Consider the following 19,272-nt stretch of genomic DNA (forward strand, 5'->3'; position numbering starts at 1 on the left):
TAATTATTATTATTATTATTATATTTATGTCATTTGCAAATTTGATAAACTCCCCTCTGGTGGTGCAATGGATAGGACACTGGACTTGGAAAAAGGAAGATTTATCTTCATGAGTTCAAATATGAATTCAGATACTAGATGTGGGACCCTGAACAAGTCATTTAACCCTGTTTGCCCAGTTTTCTTACCTATAAAATGAGCTGGAGAAGAAAATGGCAAACTAATCCAATGTCTTTACCAAGAAAATCTCTTCATGAATATACATGTCATCCTTATGCAGAGGCCATACTAATCTTCTCCACCATCATTCCAATTTTAATATATGTGCTACCAAAACGAGTACTCAAGAAAATCTCAAATGGAGTCACAAAGAGTTGGATATGACTAAAATAATTCAACCACAAAAAGTTCTATGTAAAAGTTGATTATTATTGAAATGTGAAAATTTAATGAGTTTTACCCCTTCTTCCAAGTTATCAATAAAAGTGTTAAATAGAACAGAACCAAGACAGTGAGGCAGAGCAGACTGAGTGCTGGGCTTAAAGTTTGAAAGAGTTGGGTCCAAATCTAAGATATACAAGAATGCCATATTATACAATGAAATATAATGATTACAGAAAAGATAAAACTGTAAGAGTATCCAAAAAAGTACTAAACAGTCTTTAAGGTGGAAAAATTAGAAAGAAAAAAAGAAAGAGAAGGAAGGAAGGAAGGAAGGAAGGAAGGAAGGAAGGAAGGGAGGGAGGGAGGGAGGGAGGGAGGGAGGGAGGAAGGAAGGAAGGGAGGGAGAGGAGAAAGGGAGGAAGGGAGATAGGAAGAAAGAAAGAAGGAGAGAAACAAAGAAAAAGAAATAAACAAGGAAAGAAAGAAAAAGTAAGAGAAAGAAAGAAAGAAAGAAAGAAAGAAAGAAAGAAAGAAAGAAAGAAAGAAAGGAAGAAAGAAAGAAAGGAAGGAAGGAAGGAAGGAAGGAAGGAAGGAAGGAAGGAAGGAAGGAAGGAAGGAAGGAAGAAAGAAAGAAAGAAAGAAAGAAAGAAAGAAAGAAAGAAAGAAAGAAAGAAAGAAAGAAAGAAAGAAAAAGAAAGTTAGTTGTGACTTATTTCTATATGCCTTTTTACAAGGTAACTTGCTGGCTATGAATAGAGCAACAAGTTTGGAGTCAGTAAGGGTCTAACTAGTCTAAGCCCTTGCTGAGCATCTGAGAAGTTTCAGCGAGACAAACTAACTTGCCTATAGTCAGCCCAAGAGGAATTGGACTTTGGAGTCAAGTTTTCTGTTCCTAAATGCAGGACTCTTTCTGATGAACTAGGAATCCTAGATCAGAAGTGTCAAATTCAAATAATATGTAGAGAACCTTATGGGATGTATTAACTTAATTTTAAAATTTACTATTCACTTTGTTTTATTGCATTTTTGTCAAATATTTCCCAATGACACTTTAAATTCAGTTCAGGCCATATTGGAGGGTGTTACTGGTCTCATGCTAAACAAGATCCATGTGTTTGACACCTCTAATTAAATACCACGCTATCCCTTCCCTTCCTCCTTGGTTCCCCCTCTTCATTCCATCCCACAACAATATTCTCTTCCCTGTCATTTCTTCTCCTGGCACAAGTGTTCCCTGAGGGAAGGCAGCAAGGGCCTAATTGACTTTTGTCCCGTCCCATCTTCCCCCTGAAATTTGCCCACGTTTTCTTCAGTCTCAGGTGAAAAAAGAATTCAGATCTCCCTCTGACCACAACCCCAGCTTCCTTCTCCTAATGCACATGTTCCTGCAGGTGTCTCTTGAAACAAGAAGAAAGTTGAAGAAAAGTAGGACTTCTATCTCTTGCTGTGCAGGTTCAGCCTCCATCTATATGAACTCCTGTCTAATCTCCAGGCTTCAGAGGAAAGAAGAGAAGTGAAACGGAATATCCTGCTCGGCACCTTCCATTCAATGATGAATATTGATCATACCCTACACATACTAATGATTCTAAACCTCTAGAGGTCATCATCAAAACCCCATCCCCTACCACCTGATTTCTTATTTCCATCTCCCCCAACCTTCCCACCCCAAAGTCCCAATCAAATGCCACTCACACCTTCTATTGTGCCCTCTGGAATACCTGTTCAATAGTTAACAAATTCGCCTTCATCCTAAATCTTTTCTTCTCCCATTCCTTCTATCTACTAACTATTACAGAAAGCTAGAGAGGGCAGAGTCAAGATGGCAGAGTTGAACTCTTCCAACATTCCCTTCTAAATAACTTTAATATAACTCTTCAAATCAAATTTTATAACAGCAGAGCCAGCAAAAGGTCAGAATGAAACATTTTTCCAGCCTAAAAAGGTGAGTTCAGGGACACTGCAGCAAAAACTCAGGACCACCAACAGTTATAGGCCTTGGATTCTGTGACAGTAGAAGCAGCAACTTTGGGAGCTCTCAGCCCATAGAGAGTGATAGGGGAATGACTAATGATCACAAAGAGATTACAGACAGCCCTTTTCTAGTATTATCGCATATAACTAGCATTGATTGACCATAAGTAGTTCCAGGTTCTCATTCCAAGGCATGGAGGAACATTTCTGGTTGGTTGCAAGGGACCAGGGACCCTGGTTGCAGTTCCAGGATTCAGAGGAGTATTAGTACTTGAGGCTGTAGAGGAGCAGTGAGTGCCCTTCCTGGATAAAGAACACAGAACAGGAGAGTTGTATCCACACTTCTACCCAGATCACAACACAAGACCTCTAGAATTAGGTTGAAAAACAGCAGCATGAAAAAGTCTGACATTTACATCAACACCTCCTCACCACCCTCCAAGCTCTCATACCTGCCATAAGCAGAGCCCAACTTTAACAAAAAGTTCAAGTCAAGAAATAGGTTGTAAAAATGAACAAACAACAAAAAAGATTTCGCCCCCCCCCAAAAAAAAGATACTGTGATGTCAGGGAAGACCAAGACATAAACTCAGAAGAAGACATAAATGAGAAAGCTGCTACTCCCCAAAAAACTTCTCAAAGAAAAATGCTAATTGGACCCAAGTTCAATAAGAATTTATGGAAGCATTAAAGAAAGAGATAAAAGTGGTAGAGAAAAAATTGGGAAGAAATGAAAGTAAAGCAAGAAAATTATGAGCAAGGAATTGACAACTGGTAAAGAAGCACCAAAAAATCTGAAGAAAATAAAAATTACAACCATAAAAAACAGAATTGGTCAAATGGTAAGAGAGGCATAAAAAAATCAATCAAAGAAAAAAATTCCTTAAAAAAGTAAAATAGACAGATGGAAAGGAAAGTACAAAAATTAACTGAAGAAAAGAATTCCTTAAAAAAGCAGAATTGATCAAATGGGAAAAGAGGTACTGAAAAAGAGATCTCTAAAGAAAATGATTCTTTGAAAATTAAAACTGGGCAAGTAGAAGCTAATAACTCCATGAGACACCAAGAAACAATAAAAACAAAGTCAAATTAATAAAGGAAAAAAATATGAAATGCCTCATTAAAAAACAACTGATTTGGAAAATAGATTGAGGAGAGAAAATAAGAATTATTAGACTATCTGAAAGTCAAGATCAAAAAAAAAGATTCTTTATAATTTCAAGAAATTATAAAGGAAAATTTTCTTGATATCTTAGATCCAGAGGATAAAATAGAAATCAAAAGAATCTATCAATCACTTCCTGAGATTCTAAAAATGAAAACTCCCAGCAGAATTACAGCCAAATTCCAGAACTCCCAGGTCAAGGAGAAAATATTGCAAGCAGCTAGAAAGAGACAATTCAAATATCATGGAACCATTGTCAGGATCACCAATATTTAGTAGTTTCCATGTTAAAGGAGCAGAGGGTTTGGAATATGATATTTCAGAAGACAAAAGAGCTAGGATTATAACATAAAAAATGCTATAATATATGACACCCAACAAAATGGAGTAAAATCCTTCAGGAGAAAAATTGGTCACAAAAGAAGTAATCATAAGAAACTCAAAAAAGGTAAATCATTTATATTCCTGTTTGGGAAGCATTTTATCATTATTAGGACAATTTAGAGACTATACAGATAAAGGGTGTGAATCAATTATGTTGGGATGATTTTGTAAAAAAAATTAAGGAATAAGATAAGAGCAATGCACTGAGAGAGAAGGAAGAGGTAAAATGGGAAATTTTTTCTCAAATAAAAGAGGCATGCAAGGAAGAACTTTTATAATAGAAGAAAAAATTGGGGGAGGAGTAGCAGGCAATACTTGAAAACTTATTCTCATCAAAATTAGTTCAAAGAGAGAAGAATACATATCTACACTCAAATGGGCATAGAAATATATCTTACTGTAGGAGAGGAAGGGGAAAAGACATATGGAAGGAGATTAAGGGAGGCAATGGTCAGAAGCAAAACACTTCTGAGAAGGGACAAGATAAAAAGAGAAAGAGAAGATTTAACAGAAGAAGATGGTACAAAGTCAGTAATCATAACTGCGAATGAGAATGGGATAAACTCACCCAGAAAATAAAATAAATAGCAGAACGCATTAAAAACCAAAATCTAACATAAGTTGTTTATAAGAAGCACACTTAAAAAAGAAAGATACAGAGTTAAAATAAAGGAATGGAGTAGGATCTATTATGCTTCAGCTAAAGTTAAAAAGGCAAGGGTAGTCATCATGATCTCAGATGAAGCAAAAAACAAAAATATACCTAATTAAAATAATCAAGGAAACTACATTTTGACAAAAAGTACCACAGCTAATGGAGTGATATACAAAAAAATTTTATATCAAGTTTCTCTGATAAAGGTCTCATTTATGAAATATATAGGGAATTGAGTCAAAATCAGGAAAATCTGGTCCATTCCTAATTGATAAATGGCAAAAAGGATATGAACAGTTTTTAGAAGAAGTTTAAACTATATGTAATCCCATGAAAAAATGCTCTCTCTATTGATTAGAGAAATACACACTAAAACAAGAGTCAGAGGTACCATTTTACACTATCAGAAATGACAAATGCTAGAAGAGATCAAAGAAATTTGGTACATTCATAAACTGATTCAACCAATGTGGAGAATGATTTGCAATAAGTCCCACAGGGTTATAGAACAATACATACCTTATGATCCAGCAATACTACTACTAGGCCTATATGCCAAAGAGATTGAAGAAAAAGAAAAGATCCATATGTACAAAAAATATTTATAGTAACTCTTTTGGAGTTAGCAAAGAACTGGAAATTAAGGGTAAGCTCATCAATTGAGGAATGACTGAGCAAGTTGTGACATATAATTGCAATGAAGTGTGATAAGAAATGATGAAATGAATGATTTCAGGGAAAAAATAGCAAGAATTTTATGAACAAAGTTAAGTCAAAAGAGCCAGGAGATCATTGTAACTAGTAAGAGCAATATTGTAATGAAGATCAAATGTGAAAGACTTGGCTACTCTCATCAATACAATGATCCAAGACAATTTCAAAGGACTCAAGATGAGACTTTAGAGAGAGAAAACTGATGAACTCTGAGTACAAGTTGAAGTATAATTTTCTCGTTTTATTTTTTTGCTTTTTGTGATATATTTTGCATGGTTTTACATGTATAATTGATATTATTTTGCTTTCCTTCACAGTAGGAAGGGGAACATTAGGAGGGAGAGAATTTGACACTCAAAACTTAAAAAGAGAAGGATGCTAAAAATAAATAATAATAACCTCCCTGGATACATTTTCTTTAGGTCTTTTTTTTTTTGCAAGGCAATGGGGTTAAGTGGCTTGCCCAAGGCCACACAGCTAGGTAATTACTAAGCATCTGAGACCAGATTTGAACTCAGGTACTCCTGACTCCAGGGCTGGTGCTCTATCCACTGCACCACCTAGCCACCCCCCTGGATACATCTTCTAGTAGTGGTAGTACCTTCATTCATTAGCCTTGGGTCATTAGTAGAGATAGGAGAGTAGGAATATTCCTTACTCCCCATTGAGATTTCTAGATTCTCTCCCTTCCTCCAGGAATCAGTAACCTCTCTTCTCCTACAATCCATTTTATTCATATCACCCAATCACAATGCTAGTAGCTGTTTTCTACAGATCTCCAGATCACTCTACTTCCTTCCTCAATGAGTTCTACAGCTCACAATTTTTCTGTCCTTCACAATCCCTGTCCTCATATTAGGGGACTTCAACATATACATATATATTAGCTTTCCCTCAATATCCTAGCTTGTTAGTTCCTCAGTTTATTCACTTTCTATGATCTGAACCCTATCTCAGCCATGACCAAAACTGAAGATATCTTTGATCTTGCCTTTACCCATGTTTTCAAAGTGAAGTTTTTTAATTGTTGTTCAGTCATGTCCAACCCTTTGTGATACCAGTTGGAGTTTTCTTGGCAATATAATGTAGTGGTCTGTTATTGCCTTCTTCAGATCATTTTATGGTTGAGGAAATTGAGGCAAAGTTAAGTGATTTATCCAGGGTCACATAGCCACTAAGCATCTGAGATGGGATTTGAGCTCAGGAAGAGGAGTCTTCCTGACTCCAGGCCTGGTACTCTATCCATTGAGCCACCTAGTTGTCCTAAAAGTCCTTTATCTGACCATAATAATATATTGACTTCCCACCTCTATGGCAAAATGTCTTACCTTACCAAATTCTATTCTTTAATCACATATCAATTTCCAAATTCTACACCCTCCAGGTCTCTTTTAGGCCATCTTCCCTGTATTGGCTACTCTCTCCTCTTTTCCCCATCTTGACCTGAACCAGTACAACTTTTACACTGTTGTCTACTTTTAAATCTCTGGCCTTCTAATCATATCTGTGAAGCTGTACTAAGTTTCAGCCTTGGATGATTCTCACCAGCTTTTATTCCTACAGATGTAGTACTGAACAAAGGTAAAGAAAATCATTCAACCATCCTGACTGGGTCTGCTTCTACCTACAAGATATATAGGAAATAAGCTTAGGTTGGACCACGTCACTCCTCTAATTAGTAATTCCCTACAGCCTCCATCTTTGTTGCGCAAAACCCTTCATGACCTACTCCTCCACTCTCCCACCCCTCCCACATACCTTTCCAATCTTTTTACATCTTACTCCCCACCACATATTTTTAAATCTAGTGACACTGGCCTCCTTGCTGTTCTTTGAATAAGTCACTCCATGCACTCTCACTGGCTTGTCTCTCATATCTGGAATGATTTGCCTCTTCATCACTCTCTTGGCTTTCCTGGCTCCCTTAAAGTCACAACTAAAATTACTAGTTTTTACAGGTAGCCTTCCAAACCCATCTTAATTCTAACATCTTTTTTGCTAATTATTTACTACTTATCTCATATATAGCTTAATATATATATGTATAAAATATATACACCCATACATATTTGTGTATATTTTTAGATATAGATTTAGATATAGATATATCTGCAAGTATTATATAAAATTAGACTGTAAGCTCCTAGAGGGCAAGAACTATCTTTTGACTATTTGTATTCCTAGTGCTTTACCCAAAACAGAGCACATAGTTGGCACTTCAGAAATATTTGTTGCCTAATTAATATTGTATTTGTGATTAGGGCATTTTGATTTGAATCTTTTCTCTGTCACTCATTAGCCCTTGGGCAAATCATTTCACCCATGATCCTTAGTTTCCCCATCTGTGTCCTGTCTGCCTCACTAGTCTGTTGTAAAGACCAAATAAGATACCTCCTTTAAAATGGTTTGTAAACTACTAAGAGCTACCAAAAAAAAAAGTCAGATAATATTATTTCTTTTGGTTTAATTCTTCCCTGGGATGGCCAGAAGAGAGAGGAGGCATTTTAAATTAACAAGGTTATTAGCACTTAATTAGCTTAGGTATCTTTGTAATTGAAAATAAAAGAGAGAAAGGAAGCTTCATAAACATTCCTATCCCTATTCCCCCCTTCCTCCCTGTCCCTGCTTCCCCAGGGTGCTGTCTTTTTTTTCCCTTCTCATCCAGCCCCTTCCTAATTCCTCACAAGGATAAGGGGTTATAAATATTAAATATCTTGTAAAAGAAAAGAAACCACAACCAAGAGCCATTCAGCTGCCCTGTGGATATTTCCTAGCTGAACCCTCACTACAGTATTTGCAAAAATTCATTAGCTTCCAACACTCAGTAGATGGCCAGGAGACAGAGAAAGGTTTCTTTCAGAAAAGGTAGGGAAAGGGAAGGAGGCACAAATTCTGAGTTGAGAGCAAATATTATTAGTAATTTTAATCTTGACATATTTTTAATTATTCCACAATTAGGCAGAGCTGGGACATGCATATCCCAATTGCAACCTGTCAGTTCAATTGACTTTAGTCCCACCAAAGTTACTACCTGAAAATACCACCAAGATTTGAATTGTCTCTAGCTCTCTCCCTTTTCCTTTTCCTCCCTCCCTTCCTCCCCCTTTATTCTTCCCTTTCCCAGGAGAGCAACTATAAAGCTGAGGGACCTTTGGAGGACAGTGTTGGGACAACCACTTGCTGCCTGGTCCTAGCAGAGACAACACCTGTATTGGAAGTACCAGTCCCCCACACACACACGTTATTTTCCCACTTCCCCAAGCCTTCCCTAGACCCCAGAGCACTTTCTAGAAGCACATTTCAAAAAAGACTCTGGAAAACTCCTCAGTTCTTGTCAAGGTAGCCTTCCTCTACTGTGACATTAAAGAGAGCTCAGAGATCCAAGATAAGCCCCATAGAGTGGACCCTGAACTATGAAGAAGGTAGAATTGCAATAGGAGGGATCTGAGAATCAATGCTTCTGACACCTTCTGTACTAATCCTCAAATATCAGCTCTTATATGAACTTTGCATGTTTCAATTGGTCAATGAGCTACTTGGGCATCCACATGGATTTTTTAAGAAACTTTTTTTTTCCTTCTGGAAGATGCTTCTTTTTGCCTTCTCAGATTTTTTGCTTTTAAGTGCATTCCATCCCTCCTGGACTTTAGAATTTTGGTTCAAAGTAACCTTCCTATGAACCTGAATCCTTAAAAATCTGGTACTCATCAATCTAGCTTGTACATCATATTATTCCCAGGTTCTTCTTTCATCCAGAATTCTAAGAGGGAATGTTTACATCTTTCCTGCTAGCACCATAACTTCCCTGCTAGCACAATAATCCTGGTTGGTGAGAATCATATTCAAAACAGATGCTCACCTCGTTGGTTCTTCATCTTCAGAAGAATGAAATTATCGTTAAAGCAAATGAGAAACTATTGGTGTTTCTGCTTTGGGCAAAGAATGTTCCAGAGATGCTGAGATTCTGAGATTACTAAGGTATCCTATCACTACTCTAATTCAAGGTTGTGATCTCTTTCCCAAATACTGTCTTTCTGTCCAGGTTACTGGAACATATTTCTATGACAATATTGCCTCAGTTTCTGCCTCTGTTGAATTTCACCTAAATATTCTATACCACATTTCTTCCTTTGATATCTGGATTTCCTCATAGGAGTATATTTAATAATATCAAGTATTTCCAGATATAATCTGATTTTTATCTTCACAATAACTTTAGGAGGGAGTTGCTATTATTATTCCCATTTAACAGATAATAAGAAAGAAACTGAGACTGGAGGAGGTTAAGTGATTTACCCAGGTCACATGAGGTGGAATTTTAGTTTGATTCGACACCTAGTTGCCTCTACTTTCTTAATATACAATGTTATTCTGATTACCACTCCTTTGTTCCTTACTGTATACTTGTCATGAGGCTCTTTTGAAACATATGAGTAATACATTCAAGATCAAATTTGCCTTGTTGGATTAGTATCCCTTCCTTGTTACCCAAAACTTGGTGAATTTGTCTATAGAGACCTGAGGCATATGTCTTATTATTGTTAGTTCCTTCCTTAGATTTTTATCTCCAATGAACACCTGGGCACCTCTACTTCTTTTCTAGCTAATCTTTATGGTTATCTACCTTGGGGGATATAAGTTAACAATTTTCATCCCTCCCCCCCCCTTTTCCTTTTGAGTTTAAAGCCCTCTTGATTAGATTTGCAAAGGCTCAAGGCAAAAAACATTCATACTCACCCTTGTCAGATATACTCCATCCCTGGGCAGGAGTTTACATTCCCAAATTTGAAGTAATAGATCAGAAATTCAAACCTCATTTTCAAGTGCCATCTTTTTTTTTCATAAAATTTTATTAATATCTTTTCTTTTACATTACCTATATTTTAAGTTGTTTGGTAACCCTCTTTCCTCCACCTCCTCCTTACCAGAAAGCAAGCTCATTTAACAAAAAAAAAAAAAATATATATATATATATATATATATATATATATATATATATATATATATATATATATATATTTTGCAAGGCAAATGGGGTTAAGTGGCTTGCCCAAGGCCACACAGCTAGGTAATTATTAAGTGTCTGAGACCAGATTTGAACCCAGGTACTCCTGACTCCAGGACTGGTGCTTTATCCACTGCGCCACCTAGCTGCCCCCAACAAAAAATATTTTTAAAGAAAAGAAAAATATAAAAAATCTGATGAATATATTTTTTAAAAATTGGATAATCTATGCAGTGTTCCACAGCTGTGGACCTCCCTACCTCTGCAAAGAAATGGATGTGAGATCAGATACTGCATTTTTTTTGATGCAATTTGAATTAAGTGACTTGCCCAGGGTCACACAACTAATTAGTGTCTGAGGTCATATTTGAACTCAGGTCCTCCTGATTCTAAAACTGCACCATCTAGCTGCCCCTGACACTATATTCTTAACCAACCTTTTACTTCTTAAGTCTGCATTTTCATTTTCCTCTGAAACTTTTGCCTTCAATTGACAGAAGTTTTGTTTTGTTTTTTTAAACTACCTTCTAGCATCTTTCAGGTCTTCATTTCTTGCCTAAGAGTTTGTAATATTTTGCCAAGATTTTGAATTTCTTCTGACCATATCATTTGTGCCCTCATCACAAGTGGAGTCATGGCATCACCCCCCTGGTGTCCAACCTTTGAAGCTATGCAGAAAGTCCTTGCATGGCTCCAGTATGATGATCCAAGGGTTACCCTATGTGATGACTTTTCTAACTGGTTGCTGAACCAGAACTAAGTGGATGTCTAAAAGAAACAACGTGGTGCCTCTCCTTCCTCCTCCTTTCTGCTTAGAAGCAAGAGGTCAACTCTGAATTGTCCAGAAGATGGGGCAAAGCAAATTCTCTGTCTCCCACTTGGTCATCAGTCATAAGCACATGTTCTGCCAACTTGGTCTCCAGAGTCCTCCAGATCCCAAATCTCCCAGTAGCAAGACACAAGTTGTCCTCTCAGGTGTGGCTAATAGCAGGGAAGGTTGATTGTATCAGGTAATGCATCAATCACCAGGAGACCACCTAAGCTGTAAGATGAATGAGCTATACCAAAGGGAGGAATCTGCATCCTGGGTAGGACATAGGCTCAGAGATGGGCACAACAGGACAGTCGACTTTACCTGATTTGATCCTCAAGGAAGCTTTTATTCACCTACTCATTTCTAGCTCAGCAACCCATTAGAGGGTTCTTTGGCATCACCCTTAATCACCAAAGACTTAGACAATCAAAATAAGGGCAATAACAAGAAAAAGCTTCTGTTAAAATTACAATTAACTGGATACAATGCAACCCTCCCCCTCCCCCCATCTTCTCCAATTAGCACATGAATGGAGCATTATTAATAAATAATGAATAATAATTAATATTAATTATACTTATATATTATATAATTAATTATATGGTATTCAAATTAATAAAAATGTGAACTAGCATTTATATAATGTTTTAAAGTTTACAAAGTTCTTCACATATGCTCTCATTGGATCATAGCACTTACTATATGTGAGAAACTATGATAAATTCTTGAAGCACAAATTGAAAGACAGCCTCTGTCTTATCAAGGTCTTCTAAGGAGGGAGCAGTTGCAGGGATGATGATGTGAATCTACAAGTCTTCTAAAGTGAGAGCTCATCCAATGGATGAGAAAGAGAGAGACTGACAGAGAGACAAAGAGAGACCTACAGCATCTAATAGAAGATAGTGTTAGTCCCCAGAGTCAAGAAGACATATATTCAAATCCTGCCTCAGTCACTAGCAGTATAATCCAAAGAAAGTCACATATCTCATTCTTGATTTCCTCATCAGCAAAATAAAGACAATAACAGCTACTTCATAAAGTTATTGTGAAGATTATAATCTATGTAAAGTAATTTGCAAATATTAAATCACTATTTAAACGATACTGTGTAAAGAAGCTAAAATAAATATACATACACACACACACATGTACTTTGACACTGAGATCCCACTGTTGGGCATATATGTATGCATGTAAGTAGAGTCATAGTATCACCCCCCCATGTCATGGTCTTCTTCTAGAATGAAGGACAAACAATAACAACAGTCTATAGAGCTAAGAAGACCTGGGATACATTCCCCAAGGAATGAATTATTGTGTCCCTATTATTGTGACCTGAACCAGATTAAAATGTAGTTCCTATATTGGGGGACTAGAGAGCATACATACACATAAATACACTTATATATGGCAAAATTATCATGGTGGAGTCACTATGATAGCAAAGAACTAGAAGCATGATAGATACCACAGTACTGGGCATCATTACTCAAACTGAATGGAATGCAATGAAATTGCATTGTAAAGAAATAATGACTAAAAGGGACTGAGAGAAACATGGGAAGAGTTATATGAACTGATACAGAACCTAATAAGCAGAACTGAGAAAACACAACACAATTTAAAAAACAAATTAAATATTGGATAATTATAATAAATAATCTTGGTCTTGGAAAAGGAATAAGATAATATATACCTCTTTCAGTGGAAAGTTGTGAGACTGAGTGTAATCAAGTTTAAATAAAAACAGGGTCACTAAACTGTACACAGGGATCTTTTTTGGGTTACAAAATGACTTAGAAAACCAAATCCACACTTTTTTAAAAACCTAAACACATTAAAACAATATAGGAACTACATTTTAATCTGGTTCAGGTCACATTCTGGAGTTTTATGGACCACTCAACCCATGGGGAAGCATTGTCATTTATGTCACAAGAGAAGGATTTGGAGAAAAGGCAAGGGGAAATGTGTTGTAAAAAGCAAAAACCATTTAAATAGCTCCCAGATGGAAGGAGGGGGACTGGATGAGTTTACTTACTCCACCCATTTATAATGTATAAGGTTTCTAGACTCAAACACCAGGCCACCCCCCAACTCCCTGTACCTTAATTCAACTCCCAATGCACCTCCTCCCCCACTCTACTTTTCACTTTCCTCAGGCCAAAGCAATTTCTCTAGAAAAGGTTTATTTTTATTGACAATAATAGTTTCCATTTACATAATGCTTTAAAGTTTACAAAGCACTCTCTTCACAACAATTCTACCAAGTTGATTGTGCAAGCATTATTAGCCTCATTTTACGGATGAGGAAACTGAGAGACAGATTTGTCCAGTCACAAAGCTCTTAAGTTAAAGAACTGGGATTCAAACTTAAGTTTTCTTATACCAAGTATAAATTAGAACAGGGAAAAAGGAAGATGCCTAAATGTGGAGAAGGGGGGAATGTACCATGGAAAGCTAATTTCATTGCCTCTTCCTTAAAAAGCAGAATTGATTAAATGGGGAAAGAGGTACTGAAAAAAGAGCTCTCTAAAGAAAATAATTCTTTGAAAATTAAAACTGGGCAAGTAGAAGTTAATAACTCTCCCCCCACTGAAAGAGCAGGAGGGAAGCTCATCAGTTCTCTTAGATCTTCTTTGCATGGATTTTATTCTCTTCTTCCAGTCTTCTGCCCTCCTCTTCTCCCCCCCTTCACTTCCCCTTCTTTTTCCCTGAAGGATGAAGCAGCAGATGGGGAAAGGGGCCTGGTCAAGGGAGTCATCCTGGTTATCCCCCTCCCTCCTTCCCCACCATCTCAGGCTCCGGCCTCACCACACCAGCTGAGATTGCATTGCACAAAGTCACCTTGTGAGCATCTAGTAAAAGGCGAGTAGCTCCCTGTGCCAGGGAAGGCAGCCAGTGGGAGAAGAGCAGATGGGCAGCTGACTCTGGGTGGTGTGGAGAGAGCAGGTTCTGCAGAGCTTGGTGCCTGCTGAGGGAGTCAGGGCTAAGGGGTGGGGAGACACTTGTGAATGTGGGAGTTCATCATCAGGGGCTAAGTTAAGCCTCAAGGAGTAGGCTAACACTTTTAAGTGAAACTAATGGGCAGGTCTGAACCTGGAGCCACCTCTTAATTGGGTCAAGACACACAGAATTAATCTCAAACTTAAAAGAAGTTTTCTACCATGATTGGCTAAATAGGAATGGGGTCGGATCAGGGAAGGAGTGAAGCTGGAGTGGGCACAGAATCCAACTCCTCCCCTCCTCAAATTAGCTAAAGCCTCATCTCCAGACAAGGTTGCCAGTCCCTGAAGGACAACCTTTTCACAATGAGATGTGATTCCTGAGATGTTTGAAAGAGAAGCAGAAGTGAAAGAGGAAGGGAAGCTCAGAAAGGAGTAGAAGAGGCAAAATGCAAACTTTCACCTTTTAAATGAGAATCTCTAGAGTCATGAGGAAAACTGGGATCCCATTGAAACACATGATTCCCCATGCTTGAGCCCCCCACCTAAATGAGTCTACTATTAGAACTTTTTTCTCTGCAGTTGAGATTTGGTCTCATTTCTAGATTGCAGAGACTTCTAATTTTAGAACATTCTATTGCCTAAACTAATCATGTTTGGCTTCCCCAATTCCTATCTTATTTGCTTGCTTTGATAAATATAGTTTACTCACAGTCTGCAATTCTTTTGTGGAAAAAAAAAAAGATGGTGGCAGGGAGAAGTTAAGCAAACAAAGATTAAGCTGTTATCCTCCAGGTCTAGCGTGGAACTTCTTCCATCCTGTGCAACTAGAGAATGTGACTTTTATTCTGGATCCCCAAAAGAATCATCCCCCCTAGACTTCTATGCCTGATATATAATTAGATAGGTATAATTCCAAGTTTAAAAATACTTTTTTGAAGCTAGGAAAATTAAGGAGTAATCACTTAGCCATCATTTATCCCCCATAAAGAACTCCAATTTCCCTTGGAGAGGTGAGTATTCCAAATATGGTTATAAATGTTACTCACAAGCTACCCAGTCTTCATATTACAGTCAACATATGTTAGCCAACAAACATTTATTAGGCACTTGCTATTTCTCAGATAATGTGCTAAGTACTGGAGATAACTAAAAAAAAAGTCCTCAAATAGTCCCTGCCCTCAAGGAGTCACAGTCTAATGGGGAAGCAAACAACTATGTATAAAAACTCTATACAGAATACTTAGGATATAGATGAGAGATAAGACATTAGAATTAAGAAGAGTTGGGAAAGGCTTGCAGTAGAAGGAAGGATTTAGTTGGAACCTACAGAAAGCTAGGAAGGCAAGTAGGTAGAAATGAGGAAAGAGGGCATTCCAGGCTTGGAGGACAGGTGGAGAAAATACCCAGGGGCTAAAGAGATTACATAACCAAAAGGGAAATTGAGGCTGAGAGAGAGCAACCTCTTTCTCCCTGAGTCTGGTCCAAGGGATGGCAAAGTTGGAATTTAAACTCAACCACTCTGACAATAAATTTTCTATAGGATCAACACAGGGTTGTCAGAGACAGGCACGTCCAAGACTGACCTCTAAATTAAAGTCACACTTTGCCCAATCAGCTCACCTCCTCTGTCTTCATTTTCTTGTTCTTTTCCATACAAGTTAGGAGAAGCAGCAAACACTGGTCCTAAACCCTAAGGAGCCCAGTAGTGGCTACTGTTTTACTTCAGGAGGAGCCTGTTTTGCTTTCAGGGAACATGGAAAGAAAGGTGTCTCCCCTTCCTGTGATCAGAACAGACTAGGTGGGTGGGGAGGGAGAGTTGAGTGGGCTTCCTACTTGACAGTTTCTTCTTTGAATTCTTGGAGTGAAGATATTATGGAAATCTAGAGTCTATTTGTCCCTTCCTAGTGAAATGAGATCTGGGAACCCCAAGATTGAATGGTAATGATTTAATAAAGCAGACAGTGGGCTCTGATAGAAACCGGTGACACACTTACAGCACTTCACCCCTGTGTCATCTTCCCCATTTGATTGTCAGGTCTGGATAGGATTTGTCTTTTATATTTGTGCTTTTTCCACTTATTTATTCATTCATTCATTCCAAAATTCAGTGGTCTGTCAGAGAGTCCATATCCAGAGAAGGATCTGTGGAGTTTAAATGCAAACCAAAACTTAATATCTTTAATTTTTAAAAGTTGCCATATATATTTTTCTCTATTTTTTTTCCTCCATTTTGATTTGATTCTTCTCTCAAAACATTGCTAACATGGATTTTTTAGCATGATTAACATGTATGTCCTATTTTAGATTGCTTTCTGTTGGGGTAGGAGGAAGGGAGAAAAATGCAAAACTCAAAATCTTGCAAAAAAATGATTGTTGAAAACAATCATTCCATGTAGCTGAAAAAATAATTTTATATATATTATATATATTAATTTTTTAAAAAAATAAACTAAAATAGTTGCCTCACAATGTTAGTTCTGTCTTTTGAGGTTATATTTTTAACCTATTAGTGGGTGCTGTAGCCACTGGCCTGATCTTACTCAATACTAAGAATTGAACACCAAAGGGTTCTCAAGGAAAATGTCAAGCTCTATGTGATTCTCAGAGAGCTGCTACCTCTACACCCAATCACAAGTCACAGTGATGCAACTCCTTAGTCTAAGGGTATGGTTATGTTTAATTAAACACTTGGCTTGAGCTTTGGCTCCCTGGGATAACTCCACTCTCCTCTGGTTGGAACTGTATTTCAAAGGATCCTATTCACATTAGCTCAACAAAATGGAGTTGGCTGACAAACTTAACTAGTTATAATCTTTCCCTGTTACCACAGAATCAAAGATAATAACAACAAAATACTGTGACTCTTCCCAGATTTAGACTGCCATAGGCATGCTCCAAAGCCAGCAGGTCCCAGACATAATTCAAGTTGCTCAGTCATTCCCTATCTACACCAGAAACAAACATTAGCTAATGTTCTATTCACAGTCTCTAGGAGGGTCAATATCTAATTAGTTATGGGAAGTTATGATCCAGGGCAACTTGGTTGGTCTCTGGCTCCTCTTCAAAAGGCAGTCACTAACAATCTGGATTTAAATTCTAATTTCTCCCCAGGTCCCTTTCCCCTAGTGCTGACTTGCTGACTGCTCCATTCAGCTGTACCTCAAACTTCTGCTGACTTGTCAACAGTCTCATGAGGCTGTTCCAGCAGAAGGGAACCTTCCTTACAGAAATGGCTATAGGACCAGAAGCAGCCTCCCTTCACATTGATATCATCTTGACTTTATTTCCCAAAGTTTGCTCATTGACTGTTCTTGCCTCCTGACTGTTCCTCCTTGGAGTAGCTGGTTTGTTGGCTGGCCTATGTGACATTTATGTCAATGGCTGATGATGATCCAAAGCTACTAGAGATTGTAGAGTGCAGTCAAGGGCAGGTCAGGCCTAAGAACAACTCTTCTAGTTTCTAATGTTCATATAATCACCAAAAATCTCATGTTATTATCTGCTAGGGTTAATTTTCAGCTTTTTTTTTATATGGTCTTTGTTGAATGGATTGACCTATTTTTTGTCAGATAGGGCATAGTTAAAATTCCCTTTACCTCTTTATGTTCTTGGGGCAGCCAGGTAGTACAGTGGATAGAGCACTGGTCCTTGAGTCAGAAGGATTTGAGTTCAAAACTGATCTCAAGACACAAAATGCCTACTTAGCTGTGTAACCTTGAGCAAATCACTTAATCCCATTGCCTTGTAAAAAAAAAAAACCCAAAATCTCTATATGTTCTTTTTCTTCCCTAAAGAGGAGAAATGTCATATAAGGTCAAAACCTGTGACCTCTACTGCCTCTCTTTTCCTGGGCTTGGTCCAGAGTAGGGCATCAAGAAATGACTATCGATTAAAATGACAGTGCAGAGTACTGGGCCAGTTCCATAGCAATCCCTGCTCCAAAGATGTTCTGACATTCAGTTTTCTTTCAACCTGGTCACAACAGTGCTTGTTCCTGATTTGGCATCTTCAGTTACTCATACTCACTGCCCAACACTGTTCAGTCCCCTGACATCGACCTGGCAACAGAGGAGACAGGTGGGAAACAAGTCTAAGACTCATACTAGCTCTAAACTCAGCTGACAGAGGCAAACTCTAACCCTGAAACTTGGAGGGAGAAAGGAAAGAAAAAATGATCAAGGTTCCAAACAGACAGCGCCACCCCTGGACACTCACTCCTGAATCTCAGCAGCAGGGCTGTTGCTCATCAGTCACTAATTAAATCCCCCTAATGAGGAAATAAGGATGCAAGAGCCAGCTCTGCTCCGGCCTCCCCGGCCTGCAGCCTGTGCCTCTCCATTGGACTTATCGCTCGTCACAGGATGTTTACAATAATTTTTAATTTGTGCAATTATTAATCACTTTTCTATCTGCCTCATTTGCATAATAATTAGTCATCTCACTGTTTGGCATGCCTGTGAATGACAGTGTTTTAAATTGAATTAAGATTTTAATATTCTATTTTCCTGCTTTCTTCCCCCTCTGCAGGCTAATCAAAGTCACATTTGGCAGCTGGAGGAAGGAGGTGGGAAGGTGGTTGGCAGTCACTGGACCCAGCCTGTCCTGGCCTCCTGCCAGCTGTATCGGAGGCTGAAAAGCTAGGAGCAACTACCTCCAGCTCTGAGGGACTGGGTAAAAAGGGAACCGCCTCTGCCATCATAAAGTAGAGGGAAGAAATAGTGTTAGGAAGACAAAAGATGAATGAAAACCCGCAACCCCAAACTCACTCTGATATTTAATAGTTAGTTTGGCTTTGGGCAAGGAAGGGGTTGATGACAATCCCGGGAAGCAACCGCAGTCATATAAGTTATTTTCATTTTTCTTTGCACAGGTTAGTTGGTGGATGGGAAAGCTATACAGGCTATCAGTTGGTAAACTAAGTTCTATTTACAGGTTGTTAACTTGTGTGATTCACATATCTCTGAGAAACAAATGACTCTATTTAGGTTTTGGTTCTCTTTTCCTTCTAAATGTTCCATGCCCTCTGCCTACCCTCATGGAAGTGTTAAATATAAGTCCCATCCTTCTCCCTCACCCAGAAACTTAACCCAACTTGAATGAGTGGTAGGACTAACTATGGCCAATAACTAAGCAGTTATTATCGGCACTAGCAGGGATGCATCTTACAGACAGCTTTAAAATAGGTATATTCTGCTTAAGACTTATTTTTCAATGGTTAGTATGCTCCCA

General features: G+C 38.1%; 1 protein-coding gene and 1 non-coding gene across 2 annotated transcripts in view; both read right to left on the reverse strand.

Annotated features, from left to right (window-relative positions):
* Positions 1-235: 235 nt before the first annotated feature.
* On the reverse strand, positions 236-343 carry LOC141510539 (U6 spliceosomal RNA). The gene has a single exon (XR_012475007.1). It is a non-coding gene; the product is annotated as a U6 spliceosomal RNA (small nuclear RNA).
* Positions 344-15,988: 15,645 nt separating this feature from the next.
* BUD13 (BUD13 homolog) overlaps positions 15,989-19,272 on the reverse strand; it is a 42,924-nt gene continuing 39,640 nt past the window's right edge. The window contains exon 11 of the mRNA XM_074216734.1: positions 15,989-16,185. The gene's annotated coding sequence lies outside the window, so the exon portion shown is untranslated. The remainder of the gene's footprint in view (positions 16,186-19,272) is intronic.

The sequence above is a fragment of the Macrotis lagotis genome, chromosome 1 (genome assembly GCF_037893015.1).
Source record: "Macrotis lagotis isolate mMagLag1 chromosome 1, bilby.v1.9.chrom.fasta, whole genome shotgun sequence".
Taxonomy (NCBI): Eukaryota; Metazoa; Chordata; class Mammalia; order Peramelemorphia; family Peramelidae; genus Macrotis; species Macrotis lagotis.